Raw genomic sequence first — 16,364 nt, forward strand, 5'->3', positions numbered from 1 at the left:
GGAGTGGAGTGGTGTATGGTGGAGTGGTGTAGAGTGGAATAGCATAGAGTTGAGTGACATACAGTGGAATAGCGTAGAGTGGAGTTGCATGGACAGGATGGCGTAGAATGGAATAGCATAGAGTGGAGTAGTGTAGGGTGTAGTTGTGTACAGTGGAGCGGCGTAGACTAAAATGTTGTACAGAGGAGTGGGGTGCAGTGAAATATCATACAGTGGAGTTGCGCAGAGTGGAATAGCATAGAGTGCAGTGGCGTAAAGTACAGTGGCGTAGATTGGAGTGGCATGCAGTGGAGTAGCGTACAGTGGAATAGCGTATACTGGAATGGTGTACAGTGGAGTGGCGTAGAGTGGAGTTGCGTGGAGTGGAATAGCGTTCAGTGGAATAGCATTGGATGGAGTGGCTAGAGTGCAATAGTAGAGTGGAGTGGTATAGAGTGTAGTTGCAGTAGCGTATCCTGGAGGGAGTGCTGCAGGGCAGCGGGGCGGGAGGTAGTAAACCCCGGCATATGGCCGAACCAAGGAAAGTACATAAATAAATAAATAAAACAAATTACATTGCGCACGCTGCAACTCCAAATGGCGATGCTGCGTGCGCAATGTAATTCATTTTATTTATTTATATATTTATTTATTTATTTACTTACCTCCATTCGGTTGTATGTCGGAGTTTACTACCCCTCCCCCACCCCACCCCTCCCCCACCCCACCCCACTGCCTCACAGCACTCCCTCCCGGTGCCGCTATCGTGGAGTTGTGTAGATTGTAATAGGGTAGTGTGGCATTGAGTGGAGTCGTTTAGAGTGTAATAGCATACTGTGGAGTGACGTACAGCGATTTGGTGGACAGTCAAACTATTTATAACTATGCCTAGCCCTTTCTCCATGCAATGGTTATACCTTTGCATGTTATATCACTTAAAACATGTGAAATGTTAGCATTTACAACAATACTTAGGACATCATAAATGGCATAATTTCAGAGAGCATAGTGTATGGTAGAGTAGCAAATTTTAGTTAATTTAGTGTAGCAAGTGAGATGAGAGTGCTGTGTATGGAGGTGTGTGACATAGTAAATTGAAGGTGGAGCGCAAATCATAAATTGAAGTTATAATTGGTGGTGCGTAAATTATAAATGTAAGTTTTAATTATAGCTTTAGAATTTCTAATGTTCATGTATTTTAAGCTGGGATTGTATAGAAATAAAGTTTTCCTAACTATAACTGTTTCTTGACTATTGTGTCTTTTTACTGCATTCCAATGGTTTATTTTTAATTTTTAATAAAAGTGTGTTTCAGATCGTACTGTCTAGTGTCATCCAGTGGAGTGTCGTTATTTGGAATTTTGCACAGCATATTGCAGGAGAGTGTCGTACAGTGGAGTGTCATAGAGTATAGTGTTGTAAAGTAGAGTAGAGTGGAGTGGAGTATAGTAGAGTGCTATGGAGTGGAGTAGAGCGTCGTAGAGCGGAATAGAGTGGAGTGGCGTTTAATGGAGTTGGATATTGTGGAGTTGCGTACAGTGTAGCAGCATGGAGGGGAGTGGTGAATAGTGAAGTGGTGTAGAGTTCAGTGGCGTAAAGTGGAGTGGCGTACAGTGGAATAGCGCAGATTGGAGTGACAGACAGTGGAATGATGTGTCGTAGACTATCGGGAAGTTTCATACAGTGAAGTACAGTGGACTAGCAAAGAGTGAAGTGGCGTACAGCACATTGTCGTAGAATGTGGTAGAGTGTATTGCTACACAGTGTTGTTGAGGCGAGTGACATAGATTGCCATAGAGTGAAATGGCAAACAGTGGAGTGGCGTAGAATGGAGTAGCGTGGAGTCGAGTGGCATACAGTGCAATAGCATAGAGTGAATTGGGCAACAGTGGAGTGGCATAAAGTGGACTAGCGTACAGTGGAATGGCATAGAGTGGAGTGTCAAATGGTGGAAGAGCGTAGAGTGAAGTGGCATACAGTGGAGTAGCATTGAGTGGAATAGCGTAGAGTGCTGTAGTGTACTGCGGAGTGGTGCACTTTGGAATGGCCTAGACAGAATTATTATTGGTGATTCAGTTTCAGCATTACAGATGTCTGCACAGACTCAGTACTTACAAAATAAATTGGACCTTTAGCTTTACCCAAACTATTTTTTCACATATTCTATTGTTAAATCCAAATGACTGACATGCTCAGTAATCATCGGTTTTTAGTTTCTAAAAGGTTAACATCATATTAGTACTTGCAATCCTGTACTAAAAATGACTGCCCACCTTTTTTTAACAAAAGTTCTTTTTCTCTTAATGCGGGGCATTTTGTATAGTTCCTAAAATGAGATTTTGAATTACAGCTATAACTAAGGCCTTTCTTGAGCTAAAACATTTGGCTTCTCTTTTTACAGGTAATGGCAGAACCTTCTTCACACTATAGATGGGTCAATGGGTTCTCTCATCCTCGACAAAGGTTTTTGAGGATAACACAGAACGCTCAATGCTCTAGGTAATGGCAAGTATCACATTAAGAGAAGTACTCCTACAACTGAGCAAGCATTCTTGAATTGTTTTTTTAGCTAAAGTTGAATACAAATTGGTCTCTTAAATACGTATCCACATTTTATCGAATTTGTTAGTAGCAGCCAAGATATGTAATGATGATATGTAAGTATTCCTCGATAGAGTCACTTAAATCCTGCTCACATTTGAAAAATGTACGGCTTTCCAGCATAATAGAAGATTCATCAGAATATTGTTTAGCCATGGGTACAGCAGCCTTTTGATACTGATTCCATGTCGCAATATATAAATTGCATATGGATATAGATTGTTGTGCTTCCTCCTCAGGTGAAGTGTCAAAACCTTGTATACCAGCCTCATCTAAGTGGTTGAATTAAATGAAAGTGCATCCAACAGGGTCAAACTTAATGGCATAAATTGCAACCAAAAAGGTTTCAAAGACCTTCGGCCATCTCTTTAATTTCTTGTGTGGTTCCCAGGTAATTCTAAAGCTGGTGGCGGTTGAACAATGTTTTGAGCAGAAGCCATAATGAGGTTTTCTTTATTTTGCTCAAAAGGCAGTATGTATGCAAAAGTCATGAAAGACAGTAAGCACAAATTTGTAATCCAATCAATCAAATGTATTTGAAATAGGTTACAGTGCAGTTACTTCACTGAACAGTAGTTACTGATGGACCAATAAAACGTGTACAACAGTTTATTTTACGCTTTGACAACAAAGCGTTCTGCACCATATGAAGTTGCTGCCCTTGAAGAGATGTGTTGCCAGGAGACATTGAAATGGCAAAGAAAATGGCTCTAATACGTGTTACATGTAGGCGCCAACATGATGATGTTTGATGACAATAATCCTGGGTATGTGACGACGTAAAACGCAGTAATCCATAGGGTGGTGCAAATGAGGTGAAAAATGTGCGTGCTGAAATCCTCTTGCTCAGGTCTCTAGACTGAGGCCTCTCACACACTCTCACAAGCCATGGTAAGAGGCCAATCAAAATCAAAAGCAAGTGAGTACCTCAAGTTATGTTCTCCCACATAGCAGCTCCGCAGTTATAGGTTTGATGGTGGCAACATATATTAATGTTTAGAATGGTGCGGCTCCCACAGCAAGGGGTTAGAACAGTGTTGGTGGGTTATGGTGTGGCCCAAATTCAAAGCAAATAATTGGCACACAAACAAATGCTCAAGGTAAAATCCAAGTTTAATGGAAAGATAACAACAACCCACGACCAACTCCAAGGAGACAGCAGTTCAGAATCCACCAACGGCCAACATAAGAATGTTGGATGGCTTCTAGAACTAACGTACCTCATAAAGGAATGCCAGCAAAAGCGTATACATTATAAACATTTATGTACCCACTGGGTTGGATACTTTATAGTCAATTTGATTTGTTTGGGGAGGAGGAATGTGGCTCCTTCTTGGCGTGGGTGGTGGGGGTTGGTGTGGTGGTGGGGCTGAGTCTTGCTGGTCACAAGGTGGAGTCCCAAGGTGAAGATCTTCTGCTGAAAATCACAACTTTTGCTTTGTCTTGTTTTCATCCATTATCAACGACTTTGTCATGCAAGCGGCGAACATGGTCCGGGCGTTAGGCATTTTGTTTGAGAAAGAGACTATCAGCTGTGTGATGTTGGCGTCGGATATGATGCTGGTACTGCAGGCCCAGGTGATGCTGGGGTCATTTAAATGTTGAATAGGGTAAAGCTCAATGATGAGCCTTGCATTACTCCACAGATGAGGTTTGCAGGCGTCTGAGTAGTTTGGGGCCAGGCTGATTGATGGGGACGACCAGTCAGGAAGGACCATGTCTAGCTGAGTGCAGGTACTTGGATCCATATGTAGTCATTTGATGAGGGAGGGGTGGATACAGTGTTGAAGTCTGTAGAGAGGTCCAGTAGAATTAAGGCTGCAGTGTCTCTCCTCTGTGTATGATCATGTGGATGTCGTCTGTTGCGTGGATGAGGGCTGTTACGGTGCTATGGTTTGGTCTGAACTAGGAATGAGTGACGTCAAGGAGATGCTTACCTTTGAAGTGGTTTGCTAGGAGCTTGTTGATCAACTTCTACAGGACTTTGCCCAGGTGGGGTAACAAGTAGATAGTTCTGTTAGTGTTGTTGGGTCTGTCAAGGGCTTCTTGAAGAGGGGGAGTGCTGTGGTGTGGCTAGGTGTTGTGGCTGTCGGTATGGAGGCATTCAGGATCAGGGTGAGTGCTGAGCTGATGGGTTGCTGACCCTTGATGAAGGAGAGGTGGGGGAGTGGGTCCAAAGGGGTTCCTGAGTGATTGAGCTGCATTTTGGAAGAGATTTCCTCCATGGTGATTGCAGGCCAGGTCATCTGTGTGGTTCCCGTGGTGGAGATGGGGAAGTGTTTAGCAAAGTTGGAGAGGTCTGGTTGAGGGTGGAAGTTGTTGTATAAGTTGGTTATCTTGTTACAAATTAGCTGGGACACTTTGGTGTAGAGGTCCTGCAACAGGGTGATACTGGTGCAGTTGGCAGCTGGGAAGGTGACATCTTTCGTGATGGCGAAGTTCTCTTTGCTGCTTTTGATACTGGCATCAATCTGGTCTTTGAGCGAGGAGCATTTTGTGGCTCAGATCTGATGGTGGTAGTGTCTGTGGTCGAGTCTGAAGGTGTTTCTGTCCTCATTGTCCTGGCTCAGCCTCTTTTTGTGCTCTAATTGTTTGCAGTGGCATTTAATCATCCTGAGTTTCTACGTGTAGCAGCCTGCTTGTGTTCTGGACCGGATCTTGTTGTTTTGTCGGATTGAAAGGGTACAAGGTGTTAAAGCAGGTGGTGATTCAGTCATTGAAATTGGCGATAGAGTCGGGGAGGCTGCTATTGATTTTGGGCCGGTGTTCCTGGACTTTGGTAGTTCAGGCTTCTTCTGAGAAGTTGTTCCATTCTCTTCGGGTTGATTTGGTGGTGTTGGTTCTGTGGTGATGAAGGATGGGAACAAAACATTTGACAAGGGAGTGGTCAGTTAGTGGTTTTAGTCAGCTCGTATATATTGTGATGTACCTAAATGTGGCAAATATGAGCTCCAGTATGTATCCGGTGGCATGGGCAGGTCCTTCAACCCATTAGGTGAAGCTGAGATTCCCTAGGTCTTTGAGTAGAGTAATGGTGTTTGATATGGTTATCCATGTGAAAATGTATGTTTCAAAGGAGAATGAAGGCGCTTGATTCAAGGATGAGGGGTGCAACAATCGTACTGATGAAGTTGGCACATGTGTCGTTGGTCAGTAAAGGAGGGTGCCCCTCATGGTGAGGTTGGCGATTAAGTGGAACTTGAAGGTCCATGCTTCTGGGGGTTGCTTCTGAGAGGGTGGTGCAACTGATGGAGCCCTTGAAGTTGATGGTGATTCTGCCTCCGGGCTTGTGTTGTCAGTCTTGTCTGGCAATTTTGTATTCGGGGGATGGACATGGTGATGTCAGGACTGACATGGAGGTCTGCCAGGTTTCTGTGAGGAGACAGCGGGTCCGGTGAGTGTTTGTGAAGTGTTGAGGTCTTTTCTTGGTGGGTGAATGACCCTTCATAAACTCTCCATAACTCTAACTAAACCCTTCCCTACTCCATATTACATCCCATTCCATTTGGTAGTAAGTATACCCCTTTTTCTAGCCACTCCCCCTGGTCCCTCTCACATTCACTACTAAGTAGTTTACTTAGATGTGTGAGGATCTCCTCATAGAAAAGATAGGAGAGGTAGACGTGGAGATTTACTTGAATTGCTTTTTGTAGTAAGCAAGTAGTACTACTGTAGTACTACTTTACGAACTACAAAATGCAGTTTGTGAATCGAGCCTTAGGTTTTGTGCCCAGAATCACAGGATGTTGAGCTGATGCCGGGATTCCAATCTTGAACTCTAGATCCAAGGTCGGCAGCTCTGATTAATGGGCCACATCTACCTGGTGTGGTATTACTATATCTAGTATTACTATATGCAATAATATCAGATGTGGTAATATTGCCCCCTGAATTACAACTGGTATTTCTGATTCTGAGGGACATAAAAACAATATGTAGACATGTGTCAAGGACCTAGATTAACCCCATGGTATTGGAAATACGAGGCGTGTTAATGCACCCAGATTCTGCAAAACATACATTGAGAGACTCAGTCTGTATTTTTCGTTATGGGTTATTCTGAAGTATGTGCTGCACAATTATCTCAATGTGTTTACTCCCCCCTCTCAAATTGCAAATCTTGTTCTTTTATGCAATAATGTTTTTTAGCGTTTTATGTTGCAGTCAGTCACATGTAAATGACCACAAATATAATGAGCAGGGAACAGTCATTTAACCAACATACAACAAAAGACCCCACAGGAATACTAAGCAAAAACCTTTACATTCCCACTTCTCAAGGGTACGTGTGCATGTAATTAAACATACATGATTCATTCATGTTGATCTGAAGTAAGTATGCATCGGTGCCTAATTCTAGTTGAGTTGTAGTTTCTTTAGCTATAAATGATAGCCAGATAATAGAGGCTCCTGTTGCTGGGTCAGAGTATGAGCTATTCTGTCTTTGACTTTCAGTCATTGAACAGCTCTCAAATCATGCCTCCACTTTACAAACTGAGTTTTCATGTTTCTTACACTCTATGACCAGTCTTCCTTTAGCTAAAATGCAAGCCAGTTGAGTGAACGTTCACATATGCTTATCTTTCCTCCACTAATAATTAGGCCCAACACACATAGTAAAGCAAGTAGAAGGTTTGGGGAGTCCATCATTAAGCCATACTCACACCCATGCCCAGCTTCAGTGCTTCTGGTGCCCAGTGTAACAATCTTTATTGGCAACCTCTCAATGACACCCTTCACCACAGATTCTCTCACTACCATCCTCCAACTTTGCCCCTCATCTCTCCATAGTCCCTCTCTCACATGCATTTCATTTGTTTTATAGTGTCACTCATACCAGTGTAGGGTGCCAAAGCACTTTAAATCACATACATATTATACAGAGACAATGAATCATACAAATGTAAATCAGTCATTAGGAAAGTTACATAGGACAATGAGGATTACAAGGTGCATGAATCACATGCCATCCATACTAGTAAGCAGTACAATTTAAGAGTGTTTGGTCTGGAGAACCACAAACTCAGGATTTAAAATGTACAACAGTGGTTGGAGTTGGCTTTACTAAAAATAATGTTTCTACCCAAACAAATCCCTTTTAGCAACATTATGATGATGAAAAACTGGGGAGAAACTTAACATTCTAAACTATACCATTCAGTTTGCATTCAACTCTTTGTTACAGTTCGTAGGTCACTGGGCTATATTAGGATTGTTATTTATGAACTGTGGAGCAGTGTAATTTAGTGCCTTACCTCTTTATCTGCAACTTAAATACTCAACATGTGTTTGACTATATTAATATGCGTGCATTTTATTAAGCAATTTTAGTGAGTGGCTCTGTATTCATGTAGCAGAGAGTGACCGGTTTATTCAGTGGGATTATAATATATTTGCTATTGAAGACAATGCATGTCTCTTTTAAATGTATCCTGTATTTACTTATCATAAGAGTACTTGTTTAGAGTCTACTCTGAATTTAATGTTGGCCTGCCTTGTAACAGGCCCGGATGCACATGTTGCATTTCCATAAAATATGTTTTGCAACTGCCTTGTTTCTCTCTTCTTTGCAGTGTCTTAGCATGTACCTCGTTAAGTTCGAATAGGGTTTTTGTGCATTGTATTAGATTAGTAGATTACTGAACTTTTAATTACGAAGTTGGCCTCAGATATGAAGATTGAGACGGTGGGAGAGACCTCCTACACCAGGCAGACTAGACCGATATTTAGCCCGAAACTGGTCCCAGGATACTTGTTTCCTGTCGAGGAAAGACATGGCTTGGCAGTTCGGGCTGGACTGTTCCCATGAGGCACAGGGTAAAGACTGATTTGCATATAGCTGTGTCTGAACTGGGGTGATGAAGTGAGCTAAAGAATGATGATGGATTCAACCCAGATCTGTGACTGGGGGAGAGTGTCTGAAAAGTTTCAGCGCTCCGTCTGTCATCTCCTTGTGTTTGCTTTGCTTGCCCTAAGTTGGCAGAGTATGCCAAGACGTGGGTCCCTTTCTCACTTTGCCACTGGATTCATGTAGCCTGGCTGATGAGGGCTGTTAGCCTGAAACCGGTCCCAGCATGCTTGTTTCAGCGCTCCCTCCATCATCTCCTTGGGTTTGCTACATCCAAGGTAGCCCAGATGGTTACTCATTTGATTGAGAGCTGGTAAACTAGGGAGTCTACCCACTCCTATAGAACACTATCTTCGGATTGGCTTGTTTGGTGGAAAACTGATAGGAAAAAAACCTTCTCTAATCTTCTGGTCATGCTTAAAATTATGTGCTATTTAGAATAGTTACCAGGATGCTTGTGTCCAGTTCAGGGAGGACCTGACCTGGCAGTTCGGGCTGGACTGTTCCCATGGAGCGCAAAGTCAAGACTGATTTGCATATGGCTGGGTACAGCCTGGAATGGCAACCTGGAATGGCATTGTGAGCGAAAAAACGATGGATTTAGGCCCAGATTTCTGTACTGGGGTGAATGTTAGACATTGTTCAGCATTCGTCGATCAATTATTCTTTTTGCATTTTTGTCACCCCGAGTAGGACAGGTATGCCCAGACGTGGGTCTCTTGCTCACCATGCCACTGCAGTCAAGCTAGCCTGCCTGATGAGGGGTGATACTCTGAAACCGGTTCCAGGATGCTTGTTTCAAGTCTGGGAACGACCTTGCCTGGCAGTTCGGGCTGGGCTGTTTCCCTGGGGTGCATGGTCAAGACTGATTTGCATATGGCTGGGTACAAACTGGAATGGCATAGTGAGCAAAAACAACTATGGATTTAGGACCAGATCTCTATACTTGGAGTGAATGCTTGACATTGTTCAGCATTCTGTCCATCAATTGTTCTTTCTCCTTTAGAATAGTTGCGCAGACCCTATCCTGACTTCGCTGACAGCCGACTTCTTGTTTCTGCAGATTATCCCAGCCCAGAATGTTCAAGCTTCATGCTTGAGCACTTATATTAAACTTTAGAACCTTCAACATGGTTCATCTGATGCTGATGCTTTCTTTTTTTTTTTTTATTGTTGAGCAGAACAGGGATAGTAACAAACAATCAGGAAATATTCTCCATGTACAAATCAATCATAATCCTTATAATATACCTGAGACCATTAGACATTGAAGTTCTGAACTACCATGACTGAGAAGAGGAGAAGAAGAAAAAAAAACAAAAAAAAACCCCTTTACATGAAGTGCAAAAAACGCATGAGGAGAGCTATAGATATTTTAACATAGAGTCTAATGTTACTACAAAATATCGCAATACAATACATATGAAATTATTAAACAGTATTTGCTGCATAATACTAACTCAATATGAAATCAATTTATAGAACTGGTTAACGTCCATAGCAGCATTATCATAAAACATTAAGCCCTCTTTCATGCTAATCCAGAACATGGAAGTCCTTTAGCTAACGTGCAATAATATTTAGAAGTATTATGTGCTGGCAGGAGTCTACTTAGAGAATGTGCATAGTACCATTGTCAAATAACTGCCAAATCTTTATAAATGTACTTGTTGCTCCCGCCCTCCTAGCATAGGCTTCCTCAAACCCCCTCGTACGCTTCATTTTATTGACCCATTTCATAAAGGAGGGAATCTCTAGCGACCTCCAGTTTTGAAGAATTAATGAACGTGCCATCAATGAACAAATCATCACATATGATTCTTCATGTTTGGTCAGGCCTGGCTTAACTCTGGAGATTCCGAATAAGGCAATTTCAACTTCAGGATCTACCGGCTTTTGGATGGCCTGACTTATAGCTACAAAGATGTTTCCCCAGAATTCATTAAGTTTAGGACAGGTGTAAAAAATGTGGAGCCAATTTCCTTCCTCCTCAGCCTGACAACGGAAACATCTATTTTCCACAACTGAATATCGTTTACTCAAAGTCTTGGGAGTATAGTATGCTAGCCATCTATTTAAAAAAGCCATCCGTTTAAAATTAGCCGCTCTCAAAGCCTTGTGATCGAGCTGGGCTTGAAGTTGCCATTCTTGACAGGACAAGGCCCACCCCGTTTCCCGCTCAACCTTACCCAAAAACATATGTAAGATAGGGAGCTCACTATCTTTCCGGAGCAGAGTGTACCATTTTCCTATGCCTTTAACTTTGGTTTTATAAAGGAGGGAAGCCAAATTCATTGTCGCAAAGGGGGAGGAAAAATTGGCCTTTTTCAGGAAATTGATGACCTGCAAGTAGTCCAGGAAATTGGGTGTAGTTTGATCTATAAGCTTGATTTGGACCTCCTGCCACGAGATCACCTTATTGTTCATATATAAATGACCCAATTCCTCAAGATCAATCTCCCTCCACTTCGAAATTCGAGAGGGATGAAGTAGTAAACCTAAAGTCTTGCATTCCTGCAGCTTTAAGTAAGGCCAGTCTGGAGAAGTGTGCTGTTTAAATAACAATTGGAGTCTAGATGACAGATCACGTAATGTCTTATATCTTGTATTTTTTGGCAATTTAATAATTTTTAAGAAAGTAGGAAGTTGTACACCTGCCTCCTGAACCATTCTATTTAGAAAGAAATGGTCTTCTAAATTATTAAAGTCTAGTAAACGAGCTACTATATCGAGCATCGCAGCCTCGTAATAAGTGCGAATGTTTGGAAGTGCTAGCCCCCCTTTATCTACCTCCAGTTGTAACACTTCAAGTTTCACCCTGGGAACCTTCTTTGCCCATATAAAATTCCTGAATAAAGAATCAATTTCTTTAAAATAGCTCGCATTAATCTTTAGAGGGACGTTACTAAAGAGAAACACCAGAAGAGGGAGGATAGACATTTTTATCTGTGCCACACGTCCTATAATTGTCAAAGGAAGTACTGACCATTTATCCAGCAGGCTTTTATTTTTATCAGCATAGCCGTGTAATTCAGTGTAAACAGTTGATCTATTGATTTAGAGATGAAAATACCCAAATATCGTATGGGGGCTGACTTGGATGCTTGTATTTGTAGAATGGGTGGTAAAAAAGAGTTATCATTGATATTTAATGTAATGATTTCTGTTTTATTTTGATTGATTTTAATACCCCCCTATAGATTCAAAGCTAGTAAACTCGGCTAAGAGCCGCTCTAGATTATATTTATCAGGACGCAAGTAAAGAATAATATCAGCAAAGAGTTTCAATTTTTCCATCCCGTCTATGGGCGCTCTAATTTCGGGATTTTCATGAATTCTAATTGCTAATGGCTCAATAAAAAAAGTGAATAGTAGGGGGGACAGGGGACAGCCCTGCCTGGTCCCCCGCCTGATGGATAGTGTCCCAATCTGATCGGCATTCAAAACTATTCTGGCTTCAGCCCCCTGATATATATTCCTTAACATGCGAATGATTGAGAGCGGAAGTCCGAATTTATTTAATGCAGTAAATAATACCTCCCAGTTTACGAGGACAAAAGCCTTCTCGGCGTCGACCATCATAAACATAGATGGAATTTTATTACAAGTAAAATAATCAAGGGCTTGAATTAAAAACCCAGTATTTGATGACATGAAGCGGCCAGCTACAAAGCCAGATTGATCACTATGAACTAATTCTTGAGCAGCTGATGTAAACCGCTGTGCCCAAACTTTCATCAGAATTTTATAGTCAACATTGAGCAAACTAATGGGACGTCCTTTGGGTTTTTACCTTTCTTGACAAAGCTGACAATCACGGACTCTTTAAAGCTAGATGGAATATCAGAGCCGTTTTTAATAGCATTGAACAGCTTTGTCAGGAAGGGAGTCAATTCATTTGAAAAAGTTTTATAAAGTTCAGCGGGAAAACCATCTACCCCACACGCCTTGGCTCCTGCAATAGATTTTATTGTTTGCGAGACCTCCAATTCCATAATCTGTTGACCCATATGCTCAGATCGAAATTCTGAAAGACACGGCAAAATAACTCCCTCAAAATATTTAATTATCTGTTCCTGGGGTAGCTCATAATTTGTGGCATATAGCTTCGAGTAATGCTCCATAAAAACCTTATCTATTCCTTCCTTTTCGCCCGTTGTATTTCCGGTTTGAGGATCAATAATCTCAGACACCAGTGCCACTTCCTGCTTAAATTTCGTCGCCCCGGCTAGCAATTTACCTACCATCTGGCTTTCCTCATACACCCTCTGTTGGAAGGTTTTAGTGCTATTGATCTCTTCTATTAGAAAAAATTCCCGAAGAGATTGTTTAGCCTTCTCAAGCAGACACCCCACATTAATAGAACCTTGTTGACTATTTCGAAGCTGAAGGGCGCTTTCTACTGCCTGCTGAAGTTTATCAATTTTATCCCGGCGTAATTTGTTCTGGATTGCAGAGTGGGCTATCAGCTGACCTCGCAATGTTGCTTTAAATGCTCCCCAGACTGCAAAAACCCCTGCAGACTCCTGTTTACGAGAAAAAAACTCAGGTATCCAAATCCTCATACTCGCAACCCAATGGGGATCTTGTGTTAGGCGCCGATCCATTTGCCACCTGGAGCGGGGAGTTGCTTGTTCGATGATTCCAACCTCTAATTTAATAAAAGAGTGGTCAGAAAAGGAGTTAGCTCCTATTTCGGAACCCAAGCATTTCATTGACTGGGATATCAGAAAAAAGTCAATCCGCGAGGCGGAACGAAATTGACTAGAATAACAAGTATATTTATGATGAGAAGGATACATATCTCGCCAAGGGTCATGAAGATGATGCTCCATTTTAAGGGCTTCGAGCATCTTCTTAGTGCGCGATTTTAGCTCTTTTTTTATTTATGTTGGAAGTATCTGATGCTGATACTTTCCTCATAGATTTCCCCCTGCCACTTTTCATACTTTATTTAGAAGAGGTAAGTGTCTTAATGGAACCCAATTGGTGGATATATTGCCTTCTGTATGTGATTCCGTTTTCCATATTTTTACTAATTACATACCAATTCAGATTGCATGATCATTTAAATATGTACGCTCCTACTATATTTTTCTTTAAATGTTGCTGCTTGATTTAACCTTTAACCTGGATTTAATTAGTTAATACCACCCTTAAGGTTTAACACCATTCTCTCTGTTGTTCTTGTGGAGCCACATCAGTTTCACAGTACTTGGAATGTCTTGCTGATGTTAGCTCCTTTCTTGTATTTGAAGTCAAAATCCGAAGGTTCATATGACCAGTGGGGTCATCAACTGCAAGTAACAAAAGGATTTCTGCAACAAAAGCAGTAACCCACTGAGCTATCCCCTTAAAATACAGTTCTGTACTCTGCATGGTACACGTTCCTTGCAGCAGGCATAATAACCCTCCACACTACTTCATGATGAGCTAAAACTGTCACTAAACAAAACTCGGATCCCTCTCAAACAGGGACAATAATCACCAGAGTTATTGTGACATTTTTATTGTTGCCAGAACATTGCTGGACACACAAGGAACTCTGCAGCAGGAGCGTTCAAACCAATAAGTTAGTATTATTTTTTAAACTTGTTTTTTATTCAGTAGTCACACAGTATACAATACAACAGGATGCCATACATGATCACATCACAGAAGACATAGCAATACAATCGAGTACAGCCATCAGTCAAAAGGGAACACACAATACAGAGTTTCACCAATTGAGGCTGAAGGCCCGCTACATCGGGCAGCTCTGGAGAAAATCCCAACCATGTGTGTCAGAGTTACATCATTCAAATTCGTGTTGTGGTGAGAGAATATGTTGCCGGAGCAATGTTAAAGGCAATTAATACATTAACCGAGGAAAACTCAAACAATACAACAACAACTAACAGTAGTGGCACAGCTAATCAACGAAAAGAACAGAATTTATAAAGTGCACAAAGGCCCTTGGGCATCTAGGTGCTGGCAATGGGCGTCTAGGGACCAGTACATGTTTGTCCTACCCAGGACCTTCGTCTGTGAAGGGGGGCAGGGGCAGTGAATCAAGAAGATCTGGGTGGTTGAGTTGCCCCCCTTGTAAGGGAGAGGGGCAGGGGAGGAGGAAAGTAGACAGCCCAAGGATATCCAGAGCCCAACCCTATGAGAACTGCCTTACCTCATCTCGCACGCAGAAGAGGCAGCAGTTGTAAATATATACACACTCCCATTCATCTGCATGCCAATGGGCATTTCCAACACACACCCAGTCACACAACCACACACACATACACGTCAGACAGATGTCCAGGGAGCCTTTCCGTGTGTTCTCCGTGGACAGCCAAGCCGGTGAGTGCCCCAAGGGTGTAGCTTGTTGTGACTCCTCGGCCATCAGACCTTCTAACATGTTACCCCATAGCACTAGATCCGCTCCTCATTCTCAATGGTGTGGACCAGCCTTAGCCATTGCTCTTCCGCCCCCATAAGTTATTTCTAAACAAAGCATCCTACCCCAACCTCTCAGCTTAGCGCCAGGTGTGGCTACACTGGTCGCACCGCCCTAAAGCTGACCTTGCTCACACATTCATTATTTCCATGCTTACTAAGGCCAACAGTACATCAATACCAAGTACAAACAGCATCGGAAAGGGAGGGCAGCCCTTCATACTAGTATTGCATGCTACCACTTTGTCCATCCCCCACGTTTGCCCATTCTCTAACTGGACAACATTTCTCCCCACACTTACTATTTTGAAATGTTCAGAGGACAGGGAGTAGTTCTTCCTCCTTGCCTTAGGAAGGTCAATACAGACCCATTCACCTTGTCTAGACAACTGTGTTTTAACACACTTAGTGTTGTCATATCTAATTTTGTATTTGTTCTTGTGCAGATCAATTCTTTTAGCGATTTCAGGTCTGTCTACAGAACATGTACTGTCTTTGCCATCCCATGGTGAGGTTAGTCTTTGGCTTCCTGCCTATTAAAGGAAATAAAGGGTCACACCCCTGTGAAACTATTAGGTGCGGTGCGGTAGGCCCATATCATCTCTTGCAAGGCAACCTTGTCAGGTACATTCGTCACCTCTGCCCTTTGCAAAAACTCTTTGACAAACCAGTTCATACGTTCCACCAACCCATTTGCCTGGGGGCAATACAAAGCAGTATTTTGGTGACAAATTTGAAGATTAGTAAGGAAGTCCATCATGAGGTCAGAGGTTAATTGTACCCCGTTGTCTGTCACCAGGGTATCAGGTATACCTTCCTCATAGAAAGTGTTTTAAAAAAACTGAATGAGAGACTTAGTGTCTATTTGGTGCACATACTTGGTGACGACCCAATGTGTATGGTAATCGATGAGTACTAAGATAAGGCGTTCACTTAAACATCTGAGGTTGAGTGGGCCAATGATGTCCAATGTAAGTTTAGACCAAGGAACCACAGGGACTTGGCAGGAGATAAGGGAGATTTCCTGGCTAGTTGCATCTTATCACTTTTGTCACATTCTCTACAGTCTTTGACAGACCCCTCCACAATGGCATCCATACCTGGCCACCAATACTCCTCCCGTACTTGGTTCTTAGTAAGGTTGCGGCCTAAGAGCCCCACATGTGCTAAATCTACAATTTTGTTTCTAATATCCTTTGGTGGTACAATTGGTTCCTCCCTGTAGTCTCCACAATTATGCTCAGTTCCAACCTCTCTTCCCTAAATTTGCTTAACACATCAGGTAAATTGTGCTTATGCTCCGGCCAACCATCTCTTATGTATTTTTTTAGTAAAGGCATAGTTTCATCCTGTATACTGCAATCGTCCCAATCCTTGTTATTTAACATTGCCACTTACACTACTATGTCCATGTCCTCCTCCCCTTGGGTGTCAACACTTGAATTTAGGGGTGCTTGAGAAAGGAAATCAGCCACCACATTCTGTTTGCCCAGCACATATTGTACTT

This window comes from Triturus cristatus, chromosome 3_2 (genome assembly GCF_964204655.1).
Source record: "Triturus cristatus chromosome 3_2, aTriCri1.1, whole genome shotgun sequence".
Lineage (NCBI taxonomy): Eukaryota > Metazoa > Chordata > Amphibia > Caudata > Salamandridae > Triturus > Triturus cristatus.